The sequence below is a fragment of the Marmota monax genome, unplaced genomic scaffold, assembly GCF_021218885.2.
Source record: "Marmota monax isolate L192 unplaced genomic scaffold, Marmota_monax_Labrador192_F-V1.1 WCK01_AAM20220418_F8-fsc00264, whole genome shotgun sequence".
NCBI classification, from domain to species: domain Eukaryota; kingdom Metazoa; phylum Chordata; class Mammalia; order Rodentia; family Sciuridae; genus Marmota; species Marmota monax.
Window position 1 is genome coordinate 577589 of NW_026693143.1, and position 12656 is coordinate 590244.

The 12656-nt window shown below is 35.3% G+C and overlaps 1 protein-coding gene across 6 annotated transcripts in view; it reads left to right on the forward strand.

The window, feature by feature from the left end:
* Ankib1 (ankyrin repeat and IBR domain containing 1) overlaps positions 1-12656 on the forward strand; it is a 121766-nt gene that overhangs the window by 1427 nt on the left and 107683 nt on the right. The gene's annotated exons all lie outside the window — the stretch shown is intronic.

The window sequence follows — 12656 nt, forward strand, 5'->3', positions numbered from 1 at the left end:
ACCCATTCCAAAACTGCATTACAACTAAGATCCGAGAAAGAATATGAAAACAAAACCCTGAGGCTCCAAGTAGTATGTTTTGGATAACTTTAGATAATTTTAAGTGTTTTGATTTACATGTAGTTCTTAGTTTGCAAGAGTGAATGTTTGTGTATGATGTGAAAAATCCTTGTATTAAAAGCTTTTTCTTTGTTAATGGAGACATACGGTGGTTAAAATATGGTTTTTAAAGATCATGTCAGATTATATTTTATAAGGTATTAATTTCCAAGGAACCGACCTTGACCACTTGCAGATGTTGCACACCTTGGTGCCTACCTTCCTCCCCTTAGTCAAAAAAAGTTAACTATGAATGTCTTTAATGTTTATTTTCAGATTTTTTTACTAGACCTTTTTTCTCATTAAAATTTAATTGCTTTCTTTTTTAAAATTTTTATTGCATTTTAAAAATTATTTTTTCCTTGTAGGTGGACACAGTATCTTTATTTTATTTTTGTGTGGTGCCGAGGATCAAACCCAGTGCCTCACTGGTGCTAGGCGAGTGAGTGCTCTACCACTGAGCCACAACCACAGCCCCTTGGTTTGCTTTCTTAAGCTGATACTGCAGAACTTTCCAGAAATTAGATAAAAATATAATTTTAATACTGTCCATGATTAGAGAGTAGGTCTCATATGCCTTCATGAATTTACTACTTTTCAAAGCACCATAGAAATAAAATAATAATTTAAGAATAATATTACTCTGTGCCTTGCAGATTCAATGTTGTTATTCTCTAAATTAGTAGTCCAGTAGCTTTGGTGATGGGTTTCTTGAAACGTTATTTCATTAAGAGAAATAGATGTATTTAATGTTTTTCTCCTCAACCTCTTCTCAGCAGTTGGTTTGGGGCTATTTGACCTGTAACTTACACTTAACAGATTTTAGTTTGAAATAGGCTCAGGAGACGTAGCCTCAGCTATCTCTCTGGAAATGTACATTTACTTGTCATAGAAGCCAAGCACTGTTCAGAGTTGAGTGTATTATTAAGGGTGTGGCTTTTGTGTTCTGTAAAAATGATCAGTTTTTAAATAAGAAAAAAAAAATGGGTGTCATAGTGAGCTGATGGGCAATAACTTTGTGAAATCTTGAATAAACTAATGTCTATTGATTCTTCTTATCCTTGGGATAGGGTGGGAAAGATAGGACCATATTTTCATATTTCACTTGTTTTTCCCTTCATGTCTCTGAGGATTTTCTGTTTACAATACCAAAGAGCTCTAAAATCATGCAGACTCTCCTATGCAAGGACTACCACAGGTAGCTGCTTAGACATGGGAGATAAGGTTTTTAGCCAACCTTTTGTATTTTTTTTAATACTTATTTTTTAGTTGTAGTCGGACACAATATCCTTATTTTATTCATTTACTTTTATGTGGTGCTGAGGATCAAACCCAGGGTCTGGCACATGTGAGGCAAGCGCTCTACCCTGAGCCACAACCCAAGCCCCACCCTTTTGTATTCTTAAGGCACTGCCCACTTTTGAGAGAGTTGTCTTTCCTCTTCACTTTGTAGATATATATATATATATATACACACTCAGACTTGTGAAAGTGAAACGTGTGTATTTACAACCTACTTGTAGGTAAAAGTTCTGCTGATTTTCATATATATAAATACAGTAGATGGAAGAATTATGAATTAAGTTCATCTGATTCTTACTGAATGGAGAGTAGAAAAGGTTCCTTGCTGCTTTTGGTAATTTTTCCTTCTTTGGTGATACACACAGCATTCATTTAAGTTAAATTTTAAAATAGTTATTTCAGTTAGACTTCATACACGATACATTTCCAGAAAGAATTTGAGAGTAGGCTCAGTCATTATTAGAGACCAGCTGAAGGGAGTTTCCATGCATCATTCTAAAAATGCTTAGGTATTTTCTTTTTCAAAGTGACTTGATTAGGGAACAGTGATTTTTGTACTCTTACTTTATTTTTCAGACAACCTCAGACTGCCTTCTTTTTTTTTTTTTTGCTTTTCCAGATTTAAAAAAAAAAATTTTTCATGCTCACTTCATTTCAGTAAACCATTATTGAACACCTCTACATGTGCAAGGCTCTGTGTTATGTCAAGATTTCTTTCCTTAGTTGATTTACCAGTGTAGATATATTATGCTGACTTTATCCAACTGTCTTTATAGATTTCTCTAATAGATTTTTAAGACACTTCACCTTTTTACAGGGTTGTTTTGCATCCTTTCTATAAGAATAAACATATGTCTCCCATTGAGTGCTTAATTTTTGCCAGTACTGATAATTTTTATTTATTTTATTTTATTTTTGGAATAGTCCTAAAAATATTTTATCTTCTTTTGAAAGCCATACAGATTTTGGCTTATAGTATTGCTGAATGTTTTTTTACTTGTAATATGCTAGAAATGATTTGACTTACACTCCTTAGGGGGAAGAAGTTTTAATAGATTTGTAACAGTTCTTAATTTTCTGATGTTGCTTCAAATTGACAAATCCTAATTTCGTAAAGTATTATTATCTCTTATGTTCTAAAACAGATAATTACATATCAAAATGTAATTTTCAGTTATTGTTTAAACCTTTGGAAAGACATACTTCTTAAGTTCATTATGTGTAACTATAACATAGATCTTCAGCCATGCATAATTTTTTTTCAAGTTCAACAATGGAACCAAGAGCCTATAAAATGTACTAAAATGTGTTTATTCTCTAGGAAAATCATGTGACATATGTTCAGCTTTTAAAATTCAGAGTTTAATTTGGCTAACTATCTAAATGCCTGGGAGAGTTTTGATTTCTGTAAAGACAATGTATTCCTTCAAATTCGAAAATGATTTTACTTATTTGTTATCAGTAGGATATGTGGTTTATCAGCAGTTTGATACAGTTAATTCTACTAATTTTTCCAGACTCTTTTTTTTTTTAACATGGTCTTCCACTATCTCCAGAAGTCTCATTGGTATACTAAACGTCTTATTCCAATTTTTTTAACCAAAAACTATTAACAGTTTGCTGTTTTTAGGGGTATAGAGCAGATAATTAATACTTCTCAAGTTCCTAAGAAAGAAAATGCTTGATATTTTTCTATTCTTAGTTTGACGTGTGTGTGTGTGTGTGTGTGTGTGTAATTTTAACTTGATATAAACAGTCTCGCCTTTTCAGTGTAGCAAAATCCTTGATATTTTTAAGTCACTGTATTTTGCTGTTTGGAATAATATTTGTGGTAGACTTCCTATTCAAGGAATTATGAGTATATCATAAATTTGTTAGTTGCTGACTGAGATTACACTGATGAACAAATCAGGATTCTTTTCCTCATTGAGCTGTAAAATGCCCATTTAAAATTCAGGAAGAAAATGTTCATTTAAAACATTGAGATGCTCTTAGTTTTCCAAGTAGGCATAAAAACATTGTCTTCCTTTTTAATGCATCAAGTATGGTAAAAGAAGGCATGTAAATAAGCATATTAAGCCAAAATTTTCATTCTGTTTCCTGGCTTCAGACAATGACTGATTCATATTTGCTGTACCATCGAATTTTCTATATCATATTTTTATTTCAGATTTTTAAAACATCAGTTTGAAATAATTTCAAATTTTAAATGGTACATAGTATAAAGAACTGCTGCAAAGAATCTCTTCACCCAAATTTCTTCCATTGTTAATATTTTGCTGCATTTCTTCCATTGCCTGCCCTGTCTCCATAATACATGCATATGTGCCTGGATTATCAGTCTTTCCCAAAACCTTTGGAGCATGTTGCAAATGTGTATCTTATCAACCTTAAGCAGGCCAGCGTATACTTCTTAAAAACAAGGCACTATGTTGTGTAACCAAAATACAACTCAACAGAAAGGCATTTTCTATTTAGTTGTCATATCTCTTTAAATTTCTTGAGCCTCAGTTTTCCCTGGTCTTTCATGTCTTTGGCCATTTTATAAAATACAGGGCCTGCATTCTGTAGAATGATCTTTATTCTAGATCTGTGTAATGTTTCCTCATGACCCCAATCAGGTGATGCTTTCCTGGTTAGAAATACCATACAAATTGTGCTGTGCCCTTCTTGATGCATTGCATCCAGAAGCATGCAGTGTCCAAACCATGTCACTAGTAGTGATGTTAACAAGATAATATTTTTTTCCCTTTGTAATTGATAAGTATTTGTAGAGATATTGTCCATCACTGTGCCAGTATCTTAATCAAACCTCTTCTCATTAGCCTTAGTGTTATTGATGATTCCCATACGAATTAACCACTTTTACGATGATTGCCATTATTTATTTCCATTATTTCTTCTACATGTACAATTGATATTATAAGGCACTTTTCTTTTCTGTTAATTAAATGCATAAAAAGACTCATGAATTTTGACTTTATTCAATGTGTTGTGATTTGTTACCATTATTATTTACTTTGCTATTTAATTTGTCCCCTATTTAGCCAGGGGGAGCCCCCATCAAACTGGCTTCCATGCTTATTTATCATGCTCCTATCTTATTCATTGTGCATTTTCTTAGTACTTTCTGGCAGAACAAGTTGTTCCTGGTTCATCTTGTGCTTTGCTTGTTCTGGTCCTAGAAGCAGCCATTTCTTCAAGGAGCCTTGTTTTTGACTTTTGTTTTTGTAAAGGGTCATATTTAAAGCAAAGATTTGGGGCATAGTGTGCTCATTGCTATTGGGGAGTCGTTGCTATCATGTGTTCTTCATGAATAAAATTAGGATACAAGTGTATGGTTTGTATACATATGTGTGTGTGTGTATATATATATATATATATATATATATATATATATATAAATAAGTTGTATATGTACTTGTACTTAATTATTTCTATGCCTATGTGTATATATTATAAAATCATTAGTTTGTTTTTGTAGTTTCAATTCCAGTGTGATACCCAAGATTCTTTCTAACCTTGCCCCTCTTCATGTTTATAAATTCTTTCTGTGGTAGTAAGAAACTTAACTTGGATTTTGCCTAAATATATTTATCATGTGCCCAGTTGTTATTTGCTCAATGTGTATGTGTTAGTTACGTTCTCATCACTGTGACAAGAACAGTTTAGAGGAGGGAAAGTTTATTTTGGCTCACAGTTCCAGAGGTGTAGTCTGTCGTTGGCCAAGTCCATTGCTGTAGGCCCAAGGTGAAGTGGAACATCATGGCAGAAGGGCATGGTGGAGGAGCACTTGTCCATTCACAGCAGCCAGGAATCAGAGAGAGAAATGGGTAGGGCCATAGAGAAGCTGAACCTTTCAAGGTATACCTGCAGTGACCCATCTCCTCCATCCATGTCCCTCCTGCATACATTGCCACTCAGTTGGTCCATTCAAACTTGGATGGACCAATAGGCTACAGCTCTCATAATTTAATCATTTTACTTCTGAATAATCCTGCATTAACGTAGGAGCTTATAGAGAATTTCTCGTATCCAAACCATGACTGTGTTACCATTCTCCTACATCTGCCTCATCATTGTACATCATGGACTGCCAATGGGCCTATACCTTTTTATGAATCTACAACCTCTCCCTAGACCCATAACTCTGTACAACTCCCTATCCCCACATAACCCTAATTGTCCTTATCTGTGCTAATCGTCCTAACAGGGCCTCCCTGCCCTGCATCATCAGCCAGCATGCTAACTTTTTTGCATGCCTCAGTAGTTAATCTTAAAATAAATTTTGAGGAATTACAAGCATACATGGATGTGATAACATACGTACATGATTTTTTCACACACAAATGGTAATGTTAAATATTCTGTACCTCGGGTTCTGTTTTGTTTACTTATCATATCTTGAAAAACTTTCATGTGAATACATAAAGCATTCTTTTTAACAGTTATATAGTTATTTCAGTGTGTGTGAGTATGTACACACACATACATCCAGACAACTTTCTGCCACCTAACTGTGGTGGTGTATGTATGTATGTGTATGTGTATGTATATATGTATATATATGTATACACACACACACACACGAGATATATATATATATATATATATAAAATGTCTCCCATCCTAGTATATATTTCTCTTTGCAATGTCCCTTTACTGCTTCTTCCATCCAGAAGTAATCTTTGAGTTCTGGAGCCAAATCCTTAAGAAGCTTCAAAGAGTGCTTTCCTACAACTGCTAGCAAGAAAGCTAGTCTAGCCTATAGAAGGATAAGAGGTCTCTTACAGGAGAACCATGATACCCAGCCAACAACCAGCTGACATTAAAGTGAGTTTTCTTGGATCTACTAGTTCAGCTGACCCTTAGCTGAATGCACCAGCAGAGAAGCCAGAAATGAAATCAACAAAGAAACTTCAAATCAACTTACAGAGTTGTAAGAAATAACATGGTGTTGTTTCAAGACTCTAAATATGGGGTAGTTTGTTCTGTAGCATCTGAAACCTTTTATTTTTAATTTTGAGACAGGGTCTTGCTAAGTTGCTGAGTTTGGCTTTGAACTTTTGCTCCTCTTGCCTCAGCCTCCCAAACTGCTGGGATAACGTGTCTATTACAGCACCCAGCTCTGTAGTTTCATTTTGTTTTTTAGTTCTATGAATTGCTTATTCATATCTTTTCTCATTTTTTCCTTACCAAATTGTGGTGCTCTTTGATATATTTGTTATGGATATAATTCTTATTGTAAACATGTTTTGTCAATCTTTTTTTTGGTCTTAGTTTGTATTATTTACCATGAATTTTTCTTTAGCAAAGCATTTCATATGATCAATTTACAACATCCTTCCTATGACTTCTAATGTTCCTGTGTTAAGAATCTTCTCTCCTATCTATTGTTATACAGACTGTTTGCTGAATTTTTTTCTAACTTTGTATTAATCTTTGCTGTTAAATAGGAATCATATGCAACAGTTACAGAAATTTAAAAAATGAGTTATATATATAAACAAATTAGGGCTGGACATGGTGGTACATGCCAGTCATCCCAGTGTCTCTGGAGGCTGAGGCTGGAGGATTGAGAGTTCAAAGCCAGCTCTGCAAAAGCGAAGTGCTAAGCAACTCAGTGAGACCCTGTCTCTAAATAAAATATAAAATAGGGCCGGGGATTTGGCTTAGTGGTTGAGTGCCCCGAGTTAAATCCTTAGTATGCCTCCCCCTCCAAAAAAATTAGGGTGAACTGTGAACTCAGGGATGGTTGACCACTGAGACCTTTTATTTTTGAGACAGGGTCTTGCTGAGGTTGGCTTTGAACTTTTGATCCTCTTGCCTCAGCCTCCCAAACTGCTCCCACGCACCCCCACCAAAAAAAAAATTAGGGAGAGCTGTGATATGCACTTATAGTTCCAGCTGCTCTGGAGATTGATGCAGGAGAATCATTGAGCCTGGGTGTTTAAGACAGACCTGAGCAACATAAGACCCCTTCTCAAAACACAGAAAAGGGGTTGAGGGGTATAGCGCATTGCTAAAGCACTGGTCTAGACTTGGGTTCATCTTTAGCACCACAAAATCAAATTGGGGGATATTTCCCTCAAGTAATGAGACATTAAAGATCGAGTGTCCAGGACTGTGTGGTGGATCCACACTGCTATCAGGAATTCAGGCTCATTTGTCTTTCTGTTTAGTCATCCAAGCTTGTTACCTTGTGGTCCCAATATGACATTTTAGGCTGAATGGCAGCTTCTTTCTATTTCTTCTTTCATCATCTCTGCTATTGCTTGTTTTAACTTAGGATCATACCAAGTTTGGTGACTGTAATCTCTCAGGAAAGGAGCTTTCCTCCCAGCCCCCAGAATAAAAAGTTCTTGTAAAATATTTTTTTCTGTTCTTTGAAAAATATAATGCTGACTTTACTTTTGTATCATAATAAATGTGACTTCAGAATAGGACCCTAGAAATGTTTTCTTTTACCCTATTGGGCTGCTATACTTAAAAAAATTATTTGTAAGCAGCCAGGAAAATATAATAATAGTCTTAAATTGGAAAGTAATGTTGGGAACACAGGACTTTATTATTGTGTTCAGTAAATAATGTTCATTAAAAGTATTTCATGTGCTAGAAACTGTGATTTGGTTATGCGGTTATAAAACTGAGTATGTGATACTTATCCTCAAGAAGTTTATCTTGTAACTGGGGAAGCAGATAAACAACTGCAGATTTAGTTAGTAAGTTGAAAGTACTATCAAGTTGGATAGAATATTTAACTTAGTTGAGGGTTGGAGAGCTATGATCAGGGAACATGATAGAAAAATGACTTAAACTGAGTCCTGAATAATCTGCAGGAGTTTTGTGTATTGGGGAGGAGTTACGGGTGGGGGAGAACATTCCAAGAGCTTTAGTTCAGTGGTAGGGCTGAGTTACTTAAGAGATAAGCTGTGAATTAACGAATGTTGGTCTTGGCAAGGAGTTTTTCTGTGAGCCTTTCAAAAATTTTAAAATAGAATTGGACAAGATCAGATTTGTCCTTTGATAAAAGTGTGATAGGAAAAATGCAGTTGGGGGTGAGATCTAGAAGTAATGAAAGTTTATCTTTATATGGTTTGAATGTGAATTGTCCCCCAAAGTTTATGTGTGAGACTTTGCAAGAATGTTCAGAGGAGAAATCATTGAGTTATGATGGCATTAACTGAGTGGTAACTGAAGGTAGGTAGGGTGTGGCTGGAGGAGGTGGGTCATTGGGGTATGCATTTGGGATATATATTTGTATCTGGTGAGTGGAGTCTCTCTCTATCTCTGCTTCCTGATCATTAAGTATGCTGCTTCCCTCCACCTACTCTTACTCTTCCACCATGATGTTCAGCCTTACCTTGAGCCCCTAGAAATGGAGCTGAGTATCGACTGAGAGCTCTGAAACAGTGAGCCCCTAAATAAACTTCTCCTTTACAATTGTTCTGGTGAGGTCTTTTAGTCACATCAGGAAAAAAGTTGACTAAAACAAATGAAGAGATAAGCTGTGAATTGGCAAATGTTGGTCTTGGCAAGAAGTTTTTTTCTGGGATATTAAAATCTGTTTCAGTATTAGTTAAATAAATATTCATTAAATACCTGCGTAAAAATAATGCAGGTGAATACTGAGATGTTTAAAACATACTTCTGGGTCTGGGGTTGTGGCTCAGTGGTGGAGCGCTCACCTATCATGCATGGGGCACTGGTTCGATCCTCAGCACCACATAAATGTACAATAAAGATATTGTGTCCAATTGAAACTAAAGAATAAATATTAAAAAAACAAAAACATACGCTTCTTATTCTCAAGGAGTTTGTATTTTAAAATAAGCACTAAATGTTAACAATATGAGACAGAATATGATATTTTGGCTTCTATCTCTGTTATAAAATGATGGCAAGTGAAGGCTGGAATTAAGTCAAACTGAAAGGATCTTAAACAAGTATTGTTTCCATGTGTTCTACACTGCCTTCCACAATATTTATTTTCCCCTCACCTATTACCTGTATGTTACTTGTACTTTACCTGGTACCCCTTGGGAAATAAAATTAGAATACAATTAAAATGGTTTCAGCTTGGGACACAAAGAATCAACAAACTGTTCTCTGGCTTTCTCCACTCTTTGGCACTTTTGAAGTTGTATGGAATATAACCAGGAAGATAAATGTTGATCAGAAAACTTGCCACATTACATGAATGAAGGAGTTATTGTGAATAGTCTTGAGATTAGTTTAGGAACAGTATTGTACTGATAGGACAGTGGGGGAAATGACACTGGCATGTCATGGCATGGCATGTCCTTACATAGCTGGATAGCACTCTATCAGTGTTATGGTTCTATTCTTCCATATTTAATATACAGAGCAAAGAATGAGAAGGGCATGCATTATTGACAATAAATAAAGCATATGTGGTTTCAAAATATTTTTCTATTTCTAGAAAGTGATTTTTCTACTTTTGTGAAGGGGTGTGTTTGCTGTGTGACCAGTGTGGCCACGTTTTACCTATATTTGAAATGTAACTTGACATCAGCAGATTTACTTTAAAAGTTGTAAATTCTGATTAGAAAGTCATTACTTTTTCTATAAAATAGCACTAAGAAGAGACAATAAAGGTTTAACTTATAACTTGATTTCATAAAATGAGAAGAAATAGGGAGTTTAAGAGGGAGGGGTTATTTCTGATTTTTTTAACTACTCAAAAACTCTGTATGGGTTAAATGTCAAATGTATAAGGCAAGAGAAAATGTAGAATAATAAGTTTAAGTTTTCAAGAATTTTATAGTCTAGTAACCTTTTTCATTTGACATTCCTTGAGGAAATTGAGCCTTACTGCTATAAGCCAGAGGTTCTCAAAGTGTAGCATATTTTAGAATCGTTTGGAGGGCTTGTTAATATGCAGAGTGCTGTGTCCCACCTCCAAAGATTCTAAATTCAGTTATGTCTGGGTGGGACCTGAGTGTTTTCATTACTAAAAAGGTAACAGCTGCTGCTGCTGTTGCTGTTATCTATTTGTGAAATTATTTCTCCCCTATGCCTCTAGAATGGTAATAGTTATATACAACCACTGAGAGAATTTTAAGAAATGAGAAGTCATTTTTCTGTGTTTTTTGCTTTAGATGAGAAACTCTAATGGAGAAATCCTGGAGAGGTGGGGAAATTTAAAAAATGGATGAAATTAACTATAATTCCAAATCTTAACCCATTTGAAAAGATAAAAACAAAGTTATATGGACATAGAAAGATAAATGTATCATAATGTCTAGGATGAATTGAAGGGAAAAAACACGGTACAAGTTCAATTACTTAAGGGTTCTTTCATCCACCTTCTATTCAGAATATGTTTAAAAGAGAGTTTTTATAACCCCAGCCACTTGGGAGGTTGAGGCAGGAGATTCTCTCGTATGAAGGAAGCCAGAGCAACATAACAAGACTGTCTCAAAAAATAAAAAGAACTGGGATGGATGTAGTTGAATAGTGAAGTGCCTCTGGGTTCAGTCTCCAGTACCAAAAACAAGCAAAACACTCTATTTGGAATTTTTGCCTTTAGACCTATATGATGACATCAGCTACACATCAGGGGCCAGTTTAAATGTAAAATGTAGCACATTTGATGATGTCAGTGTGCCAGTTTGCAACCTGAAAATTATATAAATATTTGATTTTTTTGCATGATGCTTCTTACCACCTTCCTTATCAATTCCTTTCATTCCTTGATGTAGTTTGCATATACTTCTGACTCCTTAATTGGATTCCTGATTCCTCATTTTTGTTTCCTATTTAACATGTATGCATTGAATAATTAATACCTGGAGAAAAATTTCAGCACTTTAAAATTAGAAATCTATACAGTACAATTATATTTCTGAATTGTGTATCTAGCCCAGACCTGTCACTTCAGTTTCAGTCTTGTCTATTCTTTTGCCTATCTAATATCTAATAGGTCTCTCAAAAATTAGCAGATCTCTCCTCCCATTCAAACCTTACCTCCTACAATCTTTCCCTTTCAGCAGTGATAACTCCATCCTTCCAGGGTCTCAGACCAAGTATCTGGGAGCTATTTTTTTTTTTTATACCAAGGATTGAACTCAGGGGCACTTAATAACTGAGGTTTGTTAATATGTAGCCCTTTTTTGTATTTTATTTAGAGACAGAGTGTCACTGAGGTTTTTAGGGCCTCGCTAAGTTGCTGAGTCTGGCTTTGAATTCGTCATCCTCCTGCCTCATCCTCCTGAGGATGGGGATTATAGATGTACATCACTGTGCCTGGCCTCTTAACTTTTCCTTTTCTTTTACTCATTTTTCCTACCCATCAGCAAATTCTGTCTGCTCTTACCTTCAGAATACATCCAGAATTGGATGAAGTATTCACCACCTCTATTGCTACGTTCTTAATTCAGTCTATCCTTTATTTGGATCAGTGCAGCCAATTCCTAACTGGTCGTCTTCTTGGCTTTCCCACACCCCCCTTTCTTCTCGACAACCAGTCAGGGTGATCCTGTTAAATAAAAGTCAGGTCATTTCATTTCTTTGATAAAAGCCTCCAGTGGCTTTCCTTTTCATCTAGTGTAGTGATTTACAGTGACCTTCAAAAAACCTTCCTAAACATATCGTCTCCTCCCATTAGTTCTCTTGATTTTGTACTTACTACTTCCTTCCTCAGTCTATATACTGCATACTTGGCCTGTTTTCCTTGAACACGTAGAGTATGCTTCTCTCTGTACACTGGGTATTCCTTATACCTGGAATACTCTTTCCCCTAGATACTACATGGTTCCTTACTTCCCCTCCTTTAGCTCTTTCTCAGATGTCACCTTGGTAAGACCTTCCCTAATTACCTTTTAAAACATTACAACATGCCAACATTCCCTCCCCTTCCTGGTTTTATTATTTTTAAAAATAACACCTTATGTTATTGAACATAGAGTATAAATTATATGAGTCCAACAGTTTTAGTTTATTTTGTTCCTGCTATATTCTCCTACCCTTAGAACAATGCCTGGCATATGATAGGTGGTAGGTAAATATTGGTGCATGAATTTATTTTAACTGCTGAGAAGAGTATGTATATATTTCTTCTGAGAAGAGCATCTGAAAATCATGTGGCTTTAGTATAGTCTGCCTGCCACATTGTCTTTTAACACTTAATTATTCTGCTTCTTATTCCTAAATTGGTATGTTCTATGCCTCTCTCTGATTTGGATTTAAAGTTACTATGTGTTTTATTTTGTTTGTTTGCAACATATTTTCCT